Source organism: Siphateles boraxobius, unplaced genomic scaffold (genome assembly GCF_051911475.1).
Source record: "Siphateles boraxobius isolate OS27281-9 unplaced genomic scaffold, OSU_SipBor_1 29, whole genome shotgun sequence".
In the NCBI taxonomy this organism is placed as follows: domain Eukaryota; kingdom Metazoa; phylum Chordata; class Actinopteri; order Cypriniformes; family Leuciscidae; genus Siphateles; species Siphateles boraxobius.
In genome coordinates, this window is record NW_027508908.1 from 5,057,706 (window position 1) to 5,077,152 (window position 19,447).

The following is a 19,447-nucleotide window of genomic DNA, read 5'->3' on the forward strand; positions in this document are numbered from 1 at the left end:
TGGTTTGGGAGTCTAAAAACAGGCAATTCAAAATCAGTCTCTTCACATTTTAGATTAAAGGTTGTATCAGTGATTTCTGGCCCCAAAATAAATGTCTAATCTTTCCTAACGATCAAGCTAGCTGCCCGCCCCATAAGCATGCCGTCCAAAAACCGCGTCTCTGTAGGCAGCCTAGGCTCTGAGATCTCCACACAAAAACAAATGGGTACAACCACCACTCAAAGCCAAAATAAACAGTGTTCCAACCAATCACTGACAGGGGCGGGTGTTGTGAGGTTTTGCGCTCGTGCACGGCTGGACGCGAAATCGGAGCAACACCCGCACATATCAATAGAAGAGCACATATCTTGCACTCGTTACGTCTCTCAAGCTACACAGCTTTTGACTGCTGTTTATATTCTGACTCAGCTTTTTCCAATTGTTCATGACAGGCTCTCACAAAACAATGATAAGCCAAAGCTAAAGTTAGCCAAGCAAACAAGCCATCCAATGAGAACTAATTTCTAGTCTAATACGGGCAGGGCCGTCCATTAGGGGGGATAAAGGAGAACGTTTTATGGGGCCCAACCGCTAGGGGGAGCCCATGCAGTCCAGCAATAATTATGTTCATTCTAAATATAAACAGGTTACCATATTTTATTTTGAACCAAAAAAGCACCATTCATTTTTGAAAAAGTGAGAAAAAAATGCATTTTATTTAATGCTGCTTCGCTTGAGTAAAATGTAGCCTCTGTCATAATGAAACACCCCTCTCCTGAAAATGGTCTGAGCAGGCAATTTTTTTTTTTACGTAACGCAACGTCAAAAACGCCAGTGCTTCGTGCCAGTTTGCGGTCAGCAGCAAAGTGACATGAACAAAATAATTATTAGCTATTGTAGTAGCCTACATTTAGTTGGTATGCCAGGTATGTAGTACTCGAGTACATTTCTAATAAAAAAAACCTTTTACTTCGTTACGTTGGGTGACATTCCTCTCGTTACTTTATTTTAATGCAATACGTGCTAAATGCGTAGTTTATTCCAAGCGTGCTGTATCTTTTTTTCTGAGCATGAGCGATGCTCAATTCACAAATGAATCACTCTTTTGAGTCGATTCTGTTCAAAGACTTTATCAAACAAGTTGGCAGATCTGTCTAAATCGGTTCGCGAATCAGTTTGAATGATCTGTTCAGTTCCTGCACGCACTGAATCGTCTGAAGCGCTTTCAATTCACACTTGACTCGAAGTTGTCTAACAGGAAGATTTAAGAACATCACAAGCGTTGCATGAATCGGCCGTGGACTACAGTACAGTCAAGTGAGAGCAAATCTTCAAATGCATCATATTGTTTGCCAGCGTCAGCGATGAAGATCTTTATTAGTTGAACATCTTCTTATGCTGTCTGTGAATTAATGATTCCACAGGACGATACAATCGATTTCATTTCATTCAGGTAATACATTTTACAACCAAACAGATTATTACGCCACGATAGCACTACTACAAAGTATGACATCACCTGTTTTTTGGACATATTAAATGTATTAATTAGTGCAGGGGCGTCATGCAAGCCAAAATTCTGGGGGGGGCACAATCTGAGACGTTGCAATTGTTTTCTGACGGGTGATATGGATCATGTTAGGAGGGGTCAAGGGGTTTCTCCCCCTGAATTTTTTCAATTCTGGCTGCTAAACATACCATTTCAATGCATTTTGGGAGGGACAGAAATACCTTAACGGAGCTAGCAGCAACCCTCCTCTATCTGAGGACTAAGTTAAAGTATCTATTTTGTACGTTTATGTAAAAGACAGGTTGATGAAAGAACTGTAAGCTCAAATTCAAAAGCTTTTGAAGTCTACTTCATTAAAGCATGTTTACACACACACTTACTGTACACTTAGGCCTACTACACATGATTTTAAAAACAGTACCATTGCAGTTTTTATGTTATGATTTTAAATTGGTATGTGACCTAAGAACGATCTCACATTAAAGGTACATAAAGGTGCTGAGGTCTGACTTTGTGGTGCTCTGAAATTTAATTATTTAAATATTAATATGTGATCAAGGACTTTGAAAGAAGTTTGACAGATTTCAGTGCTGAATAAGGTTAACACTACCCCGTTTATTTGAAAATGGTTAATCAACCGTGAATAACAGTCTATGGGAGAAACATCAAGTCGATGCCTTGATAACGTTAGTTTGGATTTTGCAGTTAGCCTACAACAAATTTAACTCCCTCGTTTCTATGAAACTGAAAACAAATGAACCAGCTGGAGACTTTGACACAAGACAAAAGAGAACAGATGTTTCAAAACTGATCAGATAACGTTACTATGGCTTATTGGCTTTGTATGGCAGGCAGTAACGTTAGCCAATAGCCTACGGTTAGACTAGGCTAGCTATCGATAACGTTACACTGACACAACTTAAGTTAATGCTCTGAATTCGCAGCTAATATCAAATCCATAACTTTTTGATCAAGTTAAAATTTCCAGGTCAACCACAAATACTCCCACTACCTTTTAATATCATCCGATAACTAATTCAAAGCCGATTTGTTGCTTTGCCCACTTACCACTTCAAGACCATCTGTAAAACATTGCCAGCTCAACGTGCGAGACGAGCGAGTTGCTTGAACATACACAACAAAGATTCTAGAGCGATACGCGCGTAGCGCTCTAGATTTGATATACACAGACACCATATTAGGAAAAAGGGGCGGGCTGATGCTGACCGATTTATTACACATGAAGAATAATACATTTCAGTCGTTATAGGCTCTGGTAATTATGGAGCATAATAGGAATAAAGTTGTGACAAAAAAATTATCAGGGAGGAAAAATCTGAGGGGGCACATGCCCCTCACTTTGAATGGGCATGACGCCACTGAATTAGTGTACTCATAAATCGTAATTGTTCTTACCTTGAAATGTTTAAGTACAAAATGCAATTTGCCAGTTCTGCTTACTTAAACTTTGAATTTCATAACTTGAGGCAATCGATTGGTAAAACACCTTTTTTCGAAGGCTTTATTGTGTTTGTGGGGTGCACTGTAACGTGTTCATGCTTCATTTGTAACTTTACAGATGCTGTTTATGCTCAAACAGCAACATTACACACTAACTAAAGTTAGAAAAGTGAAATCATATTCAACCACCCCTTTAAATGTTTTGAGTTTTGCCAAAGTATTCGGGTTTACAGTGCAGATCGTTTGTTAACCTTGGTGTGTGTGTGTGTGTGTGTGTGTGTACCAATGTAGCCCCCATCACTGAGTAAGTCTCTCTCAGTTAAATGTATGTTAATGAGAGATAGATCGAGAGAGAGAGAGAGAGAGAGAGAGAGAGAGAGAGAGAGAGAGAGAGAGAGAGAGAGAGAGAGAGAGAGAGAGAGAGAGAGAGAGAGAGAGAACAGGCATGATAGGAGTAGCCTAGCAGATTTGGGGAGGGTGCATTCACTGGACATTTTCAGGGGTCCAGTCATTTCTGTGGGCGGGCCTGAATACGGGTAAGAGATTATCAAGGTCGCCCAAGCTAAGCTAAAAGCTTCCCGCTCTCCCACACGTTAGTGTTAAACCATAGTGAGTCATAGGTGGCGAGTCCCACGGTACTCCGAAGCACAACCCGTTTGTGTTTGTGTTCAGCCAGCCATTCTTGTTTTTTGATAACCCTTTCAAATGGATAGCGTCGTATTAATAGGCACCCAGCAGTGTGGCAGCTCCGGCGTTTATATATTTATATCTGCGTACAAAAGCAAGCCGCCGTCTGTCCCTATTGATTTATAACATTATGGGCAAAAATTGCTTTGTTTGAACCTTTTCTGACCTCGTAGCCACTCTGTGATGCATCTTTAAATGCTCGCTTCCTCTGTTCATGACCTGTCGCTTATACGTTCCGCTGTCAAATCACAGTAGTTTAGCTTATCTCAACCCCTCCCCGGCAAGAGAGGCCTGTTTGGAAATAAACCGAGACTTTTGCGGCTAAAATAACACAAAAGCGTACACGACTGCAATGCTAATGCAGCGATAAGAGGGGATGTTCAGATTTACAGAGGAGAGACAGATGCTGAATTTGGATCCTCTTGCATATCAATGGAGATGCTGCAAGTGGAGCGTTTAAAATATGCCCTTAATGGCATTCCTCCCATTAGGTATCAAGCCCAGAATCAATGGCACTGGATTGAAATAATTACAAAAAGTATGCAAATACCAAAGCTATGGATCGAGGATCCTGCGGGAATTGGTTATCCTTGCCGGTCGGAATAGGAAACAGTCTGTGTTCATTATGATTAACCTTTTAGGGTCATTCCAAGTTAAAATCGCAGTCAGTTACGGCCTGACTGATGTAAGGTAACAGGGCAGATGTACAACAACCTCCATTATCATTGAAAAGGCTGTTCTATATTTAAGCAGTAGTGTATTTAACCAGTAACAGCATAGCCATGAGGGCCTTATTGCTTTCATTTGAGTGAGTGAGTGAGTGAGTACTATGTGCAGTGATATAAAGAGTCCAAACCATTAACAATATATTTATATTGAAGTTATACTATAATATCATTAACATAATGAGTGAAAGGTTTAATCCAAATCAAGAGTTTAGTATGTCCTCCTTTTTTTACTGATAGCTGCATTGAAGCTGCACAAAGTCCTCAAGTGCAAAACTTCCATAAATTCAAAAGAGCAAGAACATCTGACCTTTTGTAGAAAGTATTTCACATGATCAGATGTCACAGATGACCTCAAAATATTGCGTATTTTACATCTTAACTTTTCATTGTATTAAATTTAGTTACTCATATTTGATTTAAGTGAAATTAAAAACAAACAAATTTTCAGTGCGGTTTCAAACTGCACACTAGATGATGTTGTCTCACATCATAGCTGATACTTTGTGTATTTTATAACATCTGAAATGTAATATTGAACAATCAGCATCCATGAAATAAACTACAATCATATTAATTGAATCAACCACAATTCAAATATTTAAATCATTACCATTGATTTAGGGGTAAACTGTTAAGAATTACGTTTTCCCCACTGATAATGGTTTAGCACCCAATTCATTAAAGCAATTATGCAAATCAGGTAACGAAGCAAGCATTCCCATAAAATCTATGCTCTAGGCAATCCCGATCCTCTGGAGTGTTAGGTTGTGGATGATGGAGTCTGTGATCTACTTTGACTAGATTTTGGATATATAAAATTTCATGATCTATAGAAATTGTGCATGCCTCTAAAATAAAATTCCCTTCGCCACCTGCTGTTTTCCACAGATGGTAATAGTGTTAATTGCACCAGGCAAAATAACTCTTTTACAAAGGAGTTTGTGGATAAGGCTCAAACTATAAGCCCAATTTACATAGAAAGGAGGTGCGTTAGTGCAGAAGAGAATGAGAGAAGCCTAAATATGGGTGGATAGTCAAGCTTACTAGGCTCATGCCAAAATTACTAGTTAAATTGCACCAAAACCCAGTTTTCCAAATGATTATTATACATATGGCATTTGTAATGCCAGGTGGAACGTAAAAGAACCGTCATCATCTCCACAAACACGAGTGAATGTCTTTTCAGGCGAAGCACTCGACCAGAGGAGGGAAATAATTTGACTCTGAATGTGGATGTGATTCAGCAGTGAGTCAGTAACATGCAAACACAAACCATGACTAATCCCCAGCTAGACCTATTTTAAGTGGTATCTGTGAGAGACACAAGTCTCCTCCTTGTTTAATGATGTGGCTTTAAGCAGAAGAGGCATTTGGAGCCATGCAACATACCAAAGAACCAACATCTGATCAGCGTTAATCTCGCCAACGAAAGTACTTGCAAAAATGTTTGTTGATGAAGGATTTCTTGATTGTTGACCAGGCAAAAACTATAGGGACTAGTTAAACACATACTGAGTAACAGTGGACTAATAATGTTTTAGAACAAGAGAAATATTGAAAGAATCTGCCTAATCCAATCATAGTACAATGTTCTATATTGGCATCATCAATTGTTCCATGAAGAACCTTTAACATCCATAGAACCTTTCCAATGTACAAAAAGTTATTTTATTGTATAAAAGGGTTCTTCAGATTAGTAAAATGTTCATTACAATAAGAAAATGGTTCTTTAAAGAACTGTGCTCTGAAAGGTTCTGTGAGGAACCAAAAATGGATATTCCATGGCATTGTTTCTCAACTGGTTGGTCACAACCCAAAAGTGGGTGGCAAGAGGAGGGTCGCGGAGTGTGTAAATAAAGAAACAACAACAAAAAAAAGTTGTTCTAAATGTCATCCTAAATAAAATGTTTTCAAGTTACACTAACACAATACTACAAGCATTCTTCTCAATGAACAAAATGCACAACTTAACCAAAACGAAGTCATATACATGTAAATATGCCGCTGACTATTCATGTTTAACTCAAATGTATACACTGGTTTCAAAATGTGTATTATTTTATAAAATACATTTTCTAAAATGTATTTTTTACAACTGTCATTTCAGAGAGAGTAACCTCAACAAAATGAATAACGACATTAGAAAGTATTGAACGTGTTCATCAAAACACAAAACTGTAACTGTCTTGACTGGGTGAAAAAATGACTAAAAAATTAAACAGCATCTGTTGCTATACTGGCTGATCTTTTTTTGGTTAAATAACATGATCATTTTTCTCATGTCTGTGAAATCAAATACTCTGCAATATAGATGATTTCATTTGTTATTTTTGTGCATTATGACTCTGAGAATGCTGTGTACTGACATTTGACGCAGTACTCGTTGTAATTTCCTCTCTTGCCTGGCAGCGTTTCTTAAGGGCCCAGTAATTGAACCCCAGGAGGCTAACTTACAGAAGCTTAGAGAGGTGTTTTTAACTGCACTTACACAATCTTTTAATGCCTCTAAAATCACCTAGTGACTTCCTGTTAGCAGGTCAGAGGAAGATAAACACTCACTAACCACTGCAGCATAAACACAAATGTGCGCCAAGTGTACGATTCAAGAATCGCAGATTTATCTAGATATAGACGACACATTTGTATTTGACAGATACTATAAATCTGCAGAACTGAACTCATTTATCTAAACATGCCAAAGAGGAAATGGACTGATACCGATCAGCAAGTGTAGTATTGCTTCACTTATTACTAAGCCAAGTAATTACCAAATGCCATGATGTTGAATCAGCTTTTCTTTTTTTTCTTCTTTTTTTTATTTACATCACAGCATGATCATTTTTTATATTTAAGAAATGTATATTAAATTAGAAAATAACTAAAAAAATTAAAATGAAAGAGTCATTTTGTTAAATTCAAATGTTAACTCATTTGATAACTTTAGTTCTATTAACTAACATGAACTAACTATTTTACAGTATTTATTAGCCTGTGATGTCACTTTATAAAAATGTTGGTAATACTTTCAGGGATTAAAGTTCTCCGTCGCTACGACGGATTTCCGTCAATTGCAGGGTTCCCGTCTGTCCATGCCTTAAATTCACTTTTCATAATTTTAAGGCCGTAAATAGGCTTTCGTTTCTCAAATAGTGTGATAAATTTCTTAATTTTAGTTTGAATAGGTCTTAAATTAAGGAAAGACAAGGTGTTAACCTCTGCCTCTTTTCATCAACAATAAAACGAAATATATATAAAACGCCTCTTTTCATTTATAAATGAACATATTATCGTAAACATATTGGCCACACAAATGTGATTCACGCAACGCACATTGATTATCTTCACTGCATATATTTATAACAACACGAAATATAAAACACAACCCTGCTGCTATTTTGTTTTCATTTTAAAAATATGAAACAAAAATTGATCATTAAAACTGGCATTTAACAAACAGAGACAGGGTTGTATCGTTTTATTTTATTATACATGTACACATACAGTGAAGAGAATGCATAGTAATATATATATATATATATATATATATATATATATATAAAATATATATATATATATATATTATTATATTTTAGAATATAACATTACACAACCCTGTCTCTTTTTGTTAAATGTCAGTTTTAATGATCAATAATATCCAGTATAAAAGTATAAGTAGCCTAATAGGTAGTCTATAAGAAGCTATACAATGAGAAATAAAGCAAACAATTCAGTCAAACATTAACTTTGTAGCCTATTAGAGAGCTGACTAAAGTTAAATAGCCTAAATATATAAAGTTATGAAACTTCACTTTGCCCTCAGCCAAAACCATTTGCCATCGAACAAACTATATATTAATGTAGTTTAGCATGTTTGGTCTTATAAGATTAGTAAAAACATGCACTGAAAAGTTATGTAGATGGTTGATTATTTGTCAAGCTAAGTAAATCTTTTTCATAGATTAAAATAGCTTTTAAAATACGCAAACTGGCAATATTAAAGCTGTTTAAAACATCTCCCCTTAAAACGCCATTGGTCTCGACTATTTAAATAAAGTTAAAGGAATGTGTCTTGGCCTGAAAAAAGTTCAGTCAGAAGAATCTTTTTCACTTTACTCCCTGTACTTTACAATAAGGTTCATTAGTTAACATTAGTTAATGGATTAACTAACATGAACTAACCTTGAGCAATACATTTGTTCATGTATTTGTTAATCTTTGTTTATGTTAGTTAATAAAAATACAGGCATTCGTTGTATGTTCATGTTAGTTTACAGTGCATTAACTAATGTTAACAAGATGGTAATAATGTATTAATAAATGTTGATATTAACATTAACAAAGAAGTGCAGTTCATTATTAGTTCATGCTAAATGAACTACCATTTTGTTACCAACATTTTTGTTCACAGTGCATACACCGAAATTAATAGATAAAACAACTGATCTTGAGAAATGTATGAGTAAATGTTGAGATTAACATTAGCTAAGATTAATCAATGCGGTAGAAGTAGTATTCATTGTTAGTTCATGTTAACTAATGTATTTAACTACTGCTAACATTAAACCTTATAGTAACGTGTTGCCATAATGCTTATGAAGCCAAGTAGTCAGAAAAGGAGGAGTTAAAAAGAAAAAAAGGAATTAGTGACTATTAGCCGAAAAAGGAAAGTCAATTCAGAGGCGGACACTGATAAATTATTTTGATAAATCAAGCACATTAAGTCCAAGAAAAGGCATTAAGGAAGAAAGTGTGGCAATTTCTGGCACCATATTGACTTTATGCATTCATTATCTCTATGCAAATTGCGAGTTCTTGGTTTCAACTTGATTTGCATTTGCTTTTACAGAAGAATACTTTTTGTACGAGGCAGCGAAAAAACAGGTGTTGGAAGTTTTGGCAAGCTTACAGTAAGTTTGAGATGATGGTTCTGCCTGTTAACCTTCTGGTTAAATGAATCCTGCATCTGAGCCTCAAACGCTGCTGTTGTCATAACAGTCAGTGCGCATTTTGTATACTGTCAGAGCTCAAGAATCAACAGCTTATGTGCTGCCTGTGCAGAACACCAGATCAATCACAGTTCAGTACGCAAAGAAATAAATAAAAAATGATAGAAAGACGACCAACCACAAGACTCGATCCGTATGAAAATTCTAGACTCATTGAGGAAGCAAGGATGACTACAGTTAACATCACATTCAACCTGTCATTTGTACACTGTATGTTGAAAAAGAGGAGATGAACGTTAAGAACATATACATTCAGGTCCATCTCAGAACCTTCAGTGTCGTCTTCACATAAAAAATAAAAACAGCGAGTCAATAGCTTCTGAGAAAGCCGTTTAAAAGCTAATTGAAACAATTTTCTCTTGCTGCAGGGGAGGCCAAATTACATCTTCTTTGAACTGCAAGACTGGGAAAAGGAAATTCTTTGAGTGAACTTAAAGCAATTGCTCAGACACTGCAAGAGAAAAGGCAATCGTGAGAGAGGCAGTTGTAAAGCAAATGGCCATTTCTCTGTCATTATTTTGCTTTACATTACACTTTCATCATATTTGACACCATGCCTACCGCTGCCTTTTGGATATCTCAATAACAATAGCAACATAAAATAAATATTGAGCTGCAAAGAGAAATCATACAGTGACTCTATATGTAGAAATAGCTATGTAAAGTGATTTTAGTGGAATTCAATTGGGCCACAAGGCATCACGTAGACTAGGTACGCATCCCATTAACAACGCTGAAGGCTACTCAAAAGTTAATGGGGATACGACGGGACAGAGACATTTGCATTTAAATTGGAACAACTTCCAAAATCCTATCGACCCACAGGAGTCGAGTGCTGGAGAGGATGGAGTGATTGTAGAGACAGCATCAATGTGAATCCACTCTGAGGCAGGATAGAAAGACATTCATCCATAAATCCTCTCTAGAGAGCAACGGATATACTACTTTCAGAAGCACATTGGTGTACCATTTATGTCCACGTCTGTATACTTAAATTACAAATTGTTTTTACCATCATTGCCCCGCTGCTGTCACAGACACCTTATTATACCATTTTTGTACAATGCTTTAGGTAATGCTTTGAAAATTCTAATTATGAGCTAACATTTATCATATATATATAAAAATAAACAATATACTAAATATTATTTGAAATATATTGACTGGAACAGTAAATTGTCATTGTAAGTCACGCTCGATCAGGCCAATGGGGGTCGTACGATCAGCACGGAAGGTCTCTGCGTGTTACTGTCTTTTCTCGCGGCAAAGTATTTTTGGTTAAATGCAAAACATTTTCTCATATGTATTTTCTCGTTATTTCATCTGACTCCATAAATGAAAAGGCTTTAATGATATCTGTGCATCATTAAATGTGAGCGAATGTTTTACTATTCTTTTAAACTCTTTTAAACTCTAATGTCAAAGTCAATTAGAATAATCAAATATCACAATTTAATGTCAGGTAAATGTATCATTACAATTTCATAATCAATTCAAATATAATCAATGCAAAACATCAAATGCTCTAGAACAAAGAGGAAATGTTTACCCAACAAGAAATACGTGAGGCAGAGAGACTTGGCTCTCGACCTCACGGGCTGATCTGGATACAGAAAAAAGCCCAGAGCTCTCACTGCATTTCATTATATAGACAGACCTCATTTCCAATCTAAACATGGTTCACAGTAGAAATTTACCTGCAAGTAACCATTCGCTAGCAGTGGAAATTTGAAATGAAGTTGCTTCAATGTATTTAGGGGTGTGGTCCTGGTCAAGACAATCTCCTGAACTCCAAACTGAATGTCAGAATGGGAAAGAAAGGTGATTTAAGCAATTTTGAGCGGGGCATGGTTGTTGGTGCCAGACGGGCCGGTCTGAGTATTTCACAATCTCCTCAGTTACTGGGATTTTCACGCACAACCATTTCTAGGGTTTACAAAGAATGGTGTAAAAAGGGAAAAACATCCAGTATGCGGCAGTCCTGTGGGCGAAAATGCCTTGTTGATGCTAGAGGTCAGAGGAGAATGGGCCGACTGATTCAAGCTGATAGAAGAGCAACTTTGACTGAAATAACCACTCGTTACAACAGAGGTATGCAGCAAAGCGTTTGTGAAGCCACAACACGCACAACCTTGTGCCGGATGGGCTACAACAGCAGAAGACCCCACCGGATACCACTCATCTCCACTACAAATAGGAAAAAGAGGCTACAATTTGCAAGAGCTCACAAAAATTGGACAGTTGAAGACTGGAAAAATGTTGCCTGGTCTGATGAGTCTCGATTTCTGTTGAGACATTCAGATGGTAGTGTCAGAATTTGGCGTAAACAGAATGAGAACATGGATCACTGGCCACAAGAACATCTCGGCACAGGAACAGTTTCTTCCCACAGGCCATTTCCCTCCTGAACAGTTAACACACCTCCCAAGGCATATGCCTTTAAGTGCAATACTCCCACTGTTTAGTGCAATATCCTACAACTCAGGTGATACTTATATGTAGATTTATTTATTTATAATATTCAAAACACTGTAAATATGTTCATAATGTGTAAACCTGGAAATGTCTATTCTGACTAAACCCAACTGTTATAGTTTTATTCTCATATATTTATATTTTTATTCTTTATTCTTATAATTTGTAGTATTATGTTTCATGTTTCTTGTTGTATTTCTATATGTCCACTGGAAGCCTCAGCACCAAAACAAATTCCTTGTGTGTGCAAGCACACTTGGCAATAAAGCTCTTTCTGATTCTGATTCTGATCCATCATGCCTTGTTACCACTGTGCAGGCTGGTGGTGGTGGTGTAATGGTCTGGGGGATGTTTTCTTGGCACACTTTAGGCCCCTTAGTGCCACTTTAGGCCCCTTAGGGCATCGTTTAAATGCCATGGCCTACCTGAGCATTGTTTCTGACCATGTCCATCCCTTTATGGCCACCATGTACCCATCCTCTGATGGCTACTTCCAGCAGGATAATGAACCATGTCACAAAGCTCGAATCATTTCAAATTGGTTTCTTGAACATGACAATGAGTTCACTGTACTAAAATGGCCCCCACAGTCACCAGATCTCAACCCAATAGAGCATCTTTGGGATGTGGTGGAACGGGAGCTTCGTGCCCTGGAGTTGCATCCCACAAATCTCCAACAACTATAAGATGCTATCCTATCAATATGTGCCAACATTTCTAAAGAATGCTTTCAGCACCTTGTTGAATCAATGCCACGTAGAATTAAGGCAGTTCTGAAGGCGAAAGGGGGTCAAACACAGTATTAGTATGGTGTTCCTAATAATCCTTTAGGTGAGTGTATTTATACAGGTTTGGAACTTGGAGGTGAGTAAACGATCACAGAATTTTCAATTTTGGGTGAACTATTCCTTTTATTTTGATGTTCCCCTACAGACATTCTTCTGATTATAATTAACTTTGCAACTACATGTCAACTCATTCTACTAACCTCAACCCCTAACAGTCTACTAGAGTTAGGAAGTGAAAGTCCTGCCTCTTGCCACATCTTTACCTTTTCAGTCCAGGCTTGGTGTCTTCCTCCTTGGAAAAGATTCCTCTAGTAGTAAAATGTGTGTGGAGGCCCCTGGCAGTCCAAGGCCTTGAAGCACAAGCACCAATGGCCCCCAGAAGTCCATCCCTTATTCTTACTTCACCCTAGATGAAGACTTTTCTTTCTTCAGACTTCCTCATTTTTTAATCTGAAGTCTTCCAAGCCACTTTTTTTTCTCCCTCAAGTTGCTGTCATATCCAATTGACTGGAAGGCACAATCATCCAGACCCGCAGATGGTGTGCTGAAAAGCAGCGGCCGCTCTTATCTCTATCACTCCTGCAGTTTTGCAGGGACACCCGTCACCAATGAGACATTCGCTCACTTTGACCCAACTTTATCTTTCCCCCACTGGACCCTTCTCACCAGAGCTGGTTGTTTGCTACTCTCTTGAAGGCAAATAGTGGCTTCCTGCTAAGAAATGGACAGAAATACCTCAGGAGCCCGTCTGTATTTAAAGACAGGCTGAGAGGACCAAATGATTTGATATGTGAGATGGCCATTAGCATATGGTAATGAAGTGGCTTATGAAAGATTATTGCCATGTGGAGGGAAAACACATTGCCGTGTACCGCTGTGGGACGTTAATCAGATTTAGATTAAAAACATATTTCACTCTTATGTCATTCCAAGCATTTGTTACTTTCGTGTAGGCCAAAAAGCATCAGCATCATTCAGTTTCTATAGCATGTGGACAGACAGTCCTTTTTTTTTTTTTTAGAAGGGAGCACCATTTCAAGGGACGGATGGAGACAAACCAAGAGCAGTGAGCCAGGGAAAAATAGCCAAATAACTTCTCCATTGCTCTCTGCTAATGCTTTTCTGTAACTGCCTCCATCTCCGTCTGTCTGTCTATGAGCTGGTCAGCTTTCTCTCACTCTTTCAGTCTGGTCAAACCTGCCCCGATAAACCCTTACAGACACAAGCAACGCTCGGCAAACACTGCGGACTGCACGTTCAACAGCCAGGTTATTGAATTGCAGCAAACTTTAGGGTTTGTAAAAACATCTTTACAGTAATAAAGATTATTTTGCTTGCATAAGCATTCAAACTAGCATGTTAGCAAGCTGTACTAATATAAAAAAAAAAATAAAATAAAAAAATATATATATATATATATATATATAAATATAAATATCCTTTAAATGGCACCAAACCAGCAGACTTTTTTTTTATTTTGACACAGCTATAGCTGCCTCTATTATTATTATATATAAATGTGAGAAGCCTATATATAAACAAAAACTATTAAATAGTAATAAATATAACACATAATATAAAGCCAATATAATATAATATAATATTTTGACCCATCATGGAAAATACTCAGATAAAATCAAAATAAAAAAAGAAACATTAATATAATATAATATAATAGTTTGAACTATTTAGGAAAATGCAAACTATAAAATAATACATAATGCCGATATAATATAATATGTTGACCTATTTTGGAAAATACTTAAATTGCATACTTTAAAACATAATAAAATAGTAATTAACTGTTACAGAATACAAAATATAATTCATAATATAAAATAATCTAATATATACCACAAGTATATATATATATATATATATATATATATATATATATATATAAACACCAGTATAATATAATATAACATATAACACCAATATAATATAACAATTTCCACCCCCTAGATAAAAACCAACAAATGTGCTTTCACACAGGAAGCAATCACTAAGAACACCTTAGCAACCGTAGATCAACGCCTTGGCAACCACCCAAAACACCCTAGAATAAAAGTTTTGTTTTGCACAGTCATGCATTCATAATCATGTAAGAGACTCAGAACTCTAAGGCCGTGTGTCCACCAAAGCGTTTTTTCACACAGCTGGCGTAAAATTCCAATTATTTTCAATGGGAGCGCCGCGTTTTTTAAACGCCATGAGCGTAACGAGGTGCTGAGCGTGTATTTAACGCTCAAGCGCTGAGCGCCCGGCGTTTTTTACTGGTCGCCGAGAGTTGAAAAATGTTCAACTTTGGGTAAAACGCTGCGCTCATCACTGTCACTTTTTACACAGCCGTCCAATCACAGTGGAGGAGGGGCGGGACAAATACCACACTGACCAACTGTCACAACATTCTTTCTGTACAACGACGTCAACCAGCAGAGCTAACCGAACAAAATGGATGAAAAAAATGTTTTTAGTATGAAACAAAATTATCTGCGAAATCAGTTACAAGTAAACTGTGCTGCGGATATTCTGTATCATAGCAACGAATCGTCTCAACTGAAAAAACACAGCGCTGCCAAAACGCTCTCAAGCGCCCACAGCTAGGCGTTTTCAGCAGAGCGTCCAGCGTTTTCAGCCGGCTAAAAATGCTTTGGTGGACACACGGCCTAAAACTATAGATTGTTGATCTTAATTAGAACAGGTCACAGTCTAATGCCCCTCACATCTACAAGCTGTATTATGATCTATAACCAGCGACGCAGGCTTATCTGATTGCTATTGACGCATACAGTATTTCATGTATTCAAATGCAGCAGACCTCTGGGGTCTAGTTCCAAAATCACAAACATTTGACGTCAACACTTTTGGACAGATGTCATTTTCACTTGAGCAAGGATATGCCACTCCTGTCCACAGAAAACCAGTTTGGTCCAGGGTGTCACAGCCTCAAAATTAGATCTGGGAGGGAAAAATCATTACGAGTAGATGAACGGTCGAATCTTCTGGGGCCGTCTTACCCTCCCCCTGAGTCCCAGTTGAAATTTGTTTATTTGTATTCTAATGGCCAGCCTGTCACATGCCATCAGGCTATTTCACTGGTTCCCATTTGTGTCTGATGGCACTCGGCATTAGAGGAAGTGCAGAAAACTCCCACGTGCTGGTGTTACGACCCTTCTGCTCACTAACACACACACGACACGAGACCCGCTGATAGCTGACAGATGTGTGTACTGCTCTGCTGCCCTTGTGGAGTTGTAATGAGGCACACATCTTTTTTTCTCAAAATGGTTGTGATAGGATTTCAGGAAGGAATATATTCCTAAACTACTGGAAAGGCCAAATTGTCTGTAATGTTGCAACACTTTTCGCAATAGTGATAATAACATACAAACCAAAAGGCCATTGACATATCATTGAGTAAAAAATAGTTTAGGTGTTAAATTGGGATGCACCACATTCTAAGCCTTTGTTAAATATCACAGATATATAACGAAACTAGGGCTGTCAACGTTAACACGTTAACGCATGCAATTAATTTTTTTCCAGTTTAACCCAACTCAGCATCCGTGTTTTCTGTCATACTGTGGCTAGCTTTACATTATATGATCACGCTCTTCTTCATGCAAATACTTTTCAAACCATTCAAGCGTGACAAGACAAAAGAGAACGCGCTGCCTGTGAGTGTCCTGACGCACACACACAGGGCACATAGAAAGACGAGCGCAGTATCGTGCGCACAGACAGCACGCCAGAATCTATTTCTATATCGGTTGAACGAACAATAACACTTCAAATAATCCTCATATAAACCCATAATAAATGTCACATTTACTTGTGCACTTCCTACCTGTCTAACAGGAAGGAAATATACAGAAATTGAATAAAGTTATCAAACAGTCTACACTGTATTTAATTTATAATTTATGCAGCGTAGACTGTTTGATAACTTTATTCAATTTATGTATATTTCCTTCCTGTTAGACAGGTAGGAAGTGCACAAGTAAATATGACCTTTATTACGGGTTTATATGAGGATTATTTGAAGTTCACTTAAATTAAAAGTTGTTATATTTTTTAAGCCTAATAAATGTTTTAAAAAATAGCATTTATAAAAAGATCCCTTAAAAACAAGTATTTCAAATATACTGTATTTATGTTGTCTCTACATTATTTGAAGATTAACTGTAAAAATGATTATATTATAAAATAAATAAAAAACGTGTTTTAATTTCCATTTATAGCGATTGATCATAGAAAAAAATTGTTATTAATTAGTTGTTTTTTTTAAATTATCGATTGACAGCATTAAACGAAACATGAATTTCTTTGATTGGAAAACAGATCTGGCTAATGAACTAGATAACATTCATCAGGAATGCTCAAGTACTCTTCATCGACATCAGCACTACACTCTGAGGGGGAAAAACATATATTATGTGCCATTTAATAAGCACCAATAGGTTATATACAGGTAAATAAGGTACAAAAGTGCACCTTTTGAAAAGGCATCACCCCAGTTTCTGTAACTTTTTCTCTGGGAGTGTAGATGTGTGTGCGTGTGCCTTTTAATACATTACACAATATAGTGGGTATCATTTAGCAGGATTATTATTACAAAGGGTGAAAAATGACTTAGATGAAAAAAAAAACACTTGAGCTTGTTTGTCTAATCTCATGCTTTGACAATTCTGGGTGCAATCATGGGAAGCTAACCTTGAGGAAGCAGATTTAGTAATGATTGAAATCCAGATGGAAGGTTTTTACTAAAGTAAAATTTCATTTAAAGCTCAAGTATGAAATATAATCCACAGGTCATACAAGTCCCATACAAATGAACACACTCAGTTTATTTTCTTGTCGTTCTTTAAAAATAAAGAGGAAAGTCATATTATGTTACTTCAACCTCAAGTTTAAGTCGTAATTAAGTTGTTTGATATGTACATTCTTAAAAATGAAGGTTCTTTATTGGCATTGATGGTTCCATGAAGAACGTCTTGGTTACGTGTGTAACGCTCGTTCCCTGAAGCAGGCATGTGATTGGCTAAGGACAAAAAAGCAGGAAAATATACTGAGACATGTATAAATTATACATTGATTCTTATTAAAGCTACTATTAAAGTTCTCAGTCAAGAGCAGTGAGTGATTTCCTCTGTGTTTTGTTGTTTTATTAACATTAAATAGATAGTTCTCATAAAAATGTTAATTGTCATCATTTACTCTCTCAAGTTGTTTTAAACCTGAATAAGTTTCTTTCTTCTGTTGAAGTTATTTTGAAGAATGTGGGTAACCAAAAAGTTGGTGTACCCCAGTGATTTCCATAGTATATTTTCCCTATGGAAGTCAATGGGGACCAGCAACTGTCTGGTTACCCACATTCTTCAAAATATCTTCTTTTGTGTTCAGCACAAGAAATACATTAATACAGGTTTGAAACAACATTACAGTGAATCAATAATGACAGAATTTTTATTTTTGGGTGAACTATCTCTTTAAGGACAAGCGGTTGCATGTTTGCTATTAGGGCTACTGTCTCTTTACCTGACCTGTACGCGACGCGTCTATACACGCATTGGACAAGCAGATTTCTCTCAATTTTCTCGGTTTGCTTTCAGTTTAGACATAACCAACTTTCCTTATGTAAACCTTGTGTGTATTTGAGAGTATTAGCGAAATAAGACTCGAAAGATAACTTAGTCCAGTAATCAGGCGCTGTTAAGACAGGCTTTTAGTGCATGTGTGCGTCGGGTGTTCGCGCTCAGTAAAGCGCATGTTAGAACAGCGCATCAGCAGTGGATGACATGTTTAACCGGCAAGGCTTTAAAGCACATGCAAATAATTAACTTTTGTGAACTCACTGAACTGCTGTGTCCCGTTCCTCTACGTTAAGGCGAGACACTACAGGTGAATAGGGTAATTTTTTAACTATCAGATATCACCATGAATCTTTGCCAGTTGATTACTACCTACATTAAGATGAGAAAAAAATGTATTACAAGTTTTCTGTAATTTAATGTTTAAATATGCAAATGAGGCATTGTCTAATTAAATATGCGCTATTTTGCATATATTTTAAAAAACAAAATCTGAGTATTGGACAAAGCCAGGATCAAAATTATTTTTTCATTGTGTTCACATATTAGATGGGAAAACAATTACAGAGGGATTTATTGATATCTACTTTTGTTATCCTGTAAATCAGAATATACTGCCAATAGCCTTAAAAAATGATTTTCGCCATGTTTTTGGGAATAAAATGTTATATAAATCAGGCTAGGAATAATATATTTACAAATCCCTCTGTAAATGTCTTCATAATATAACTAGGTACAAGACTGGAAAGTTTGGTATGGATAGGTGCTACTGAACTGGAGATTTCAGACTTGGAGTATGAGAGACAAGACATTTTGAGAAAACGGGCTTTAAAGCATCAGCCAATGAGATTGCGCATTTAGAGTAAAATCCCCCCTTTTACTTTCACGATTGGTTGCTGATAAAAAGGAAATGACCATATTTGGATCCAGCAGTCTTGTTCAGGAGAGAGAGAGCTTTCTAACGGCGTGTGTGATGACAGGGTGCAGATCGCGATCGCGGAGCAAAGGGATGATTTATAACGACAACTTTTGATGAATTTATGAGAAATGTACAGACGCAAACAGACAAAGTGTAGTAAAATAAAGACCTAAATGTGTATTTCGGACTTTTTTTCACCACAAGTCTGAAAGAAGACATCTCAAAATTGACCAGTGAAAAAAAAACTATGTTTTTGCCTGCCGTGTCTCGCCTTAATATTTGATGTGAGTATTTGTCGCG